Source organism: Cyprinodon variegatus, unplaced genomic scaffold, assembly GCF_000732505.1.
Source record: "Cyprinodon variegatus isolate N-32 unplaced genomic scaffold, C_variegatus-1.0 Scaffold2301, whole genome shotgun sequence".
Classification (NCBI taxonomy): Eukaryota; Metazoa; Chordata; class Actinopteri; order Cyprinodontiformes; family Cyprinodontidae; genus Cyprinodon; species Cyprinodon variegatus.
In genome coordinates this window covers 5,146-6,605 of record NW_015152754.1, presented here as the reverse complement: position 1 = coordinate 6,605, position 1,460 = coordinate 5,146, and positions in this window count along the sequence as shown.

Here is a 1,460-nt window from a genome sequence, read left to right as displayed (position 1 = left end):
CCTGTTAACAAAGCCTGCCACTAATGCCTGTCACTAACGCCTGTTACTAACGCCTTTCACTAATGTCTGTTACTAACGCCTGTTAACAAAGCCTGCCACTAATGCCTGTCACTAACGCCTGTTACTAACGCCTTTCACTAATGTCTGTTACTAACGCCTGTTAACAAAGCCTGCCACTAATGCCTGTCACTAACGCCTGTTACTAACGCCTTTCACTAACGCCTTTCACTAACGTCTGTTACTAACACCTGTTAACAAAGCCTGCCACTAACGCCTGTCACTAACGCCTGTTACCAAAGCCTGTCACTAATGTCTGTCACTAACGCCTGTTACCAAAACCTGTCACTAACGTCTTTCACTAACGCCTGTTACCAAAGCCTGTCACTAACGCCTGTCACAAATGCCTGTCAATAACGCTTGTCACTAACACCTGTCACTAACGCCTGTCACTAACGCCTGTCACTAACGTCTGTCACTAACGCCTGTTACCAAAGCCTGTCACTAACGCCTTTCACTAACCTCTGTTACTAACGCCTGTCACAAATGCTTGTCAATAACGCCTGTCACTAATGCCTGTTACCAAAGCCTGTCACTAACGCCTGTCACTAACGTCTGGTCCTAACGTCTGTCACTAACGCCTGTTACCAAAGCCTGTCACTAACGTCTGTTACTAACGCCTGTCATTAACGCCTGTAACAAATGCCTGTTAATAACGCCTGTCACTAACGCCTGTTACCAAAGCCTGTCACTAATGCCTGTCACTAACGTCTGTTACTAACGCCTGTCACTAATGCCTGTTACCAAAGCCTGTCACTAACGCCTGTCACAAATGCCTGTCAATAACGGCTGTCACTAACGCCTGTTAACCAAAGCATGTCACTAACACCTGTCACTAATGCCTGTCACTAATGCCTGTCACTAACTCCTGTCACTAACACATGTTACCAATGCCTGTCACTAATGACTGTCACAAACGCCTGTCACTAACGCCTGTTACCAAAGCCTGTTACTAACGCCTGTCACTTACGCCTGTCACTAACGTCTGTCACTAACACCTGTTACCAAAGCCTGTTACTAACGCCTGTCACAAATGCCTGTCAATAACGCCTGTCACTAACGCCTGTTACCAAAGCCTGTCACTAACGCATGTTACCAATGCCTGTCACTAATGACTGTCACTAACGCCTGTTACCAAAGCCTGTTACCAATCTCTGTCACTTACGCCTGTCACTAACGTCTGTCACTAACACCTGTTACCAAAGCCTGTCACTAACGCCTGTCACTAACGCCTGTCACTAACGTCTGTCACTAACACCTGTTACCAAAGCCTGTTACTAACGCCTGTCACTAACGCCTGTCACTAACGTCTGTCACTAACACCTGTTACCAAAGCCTGTTACTAACGCCTGTCACTAACGCCTGTCACTAACGTCTGTCACTAACACCTGTTACCAAAGCCT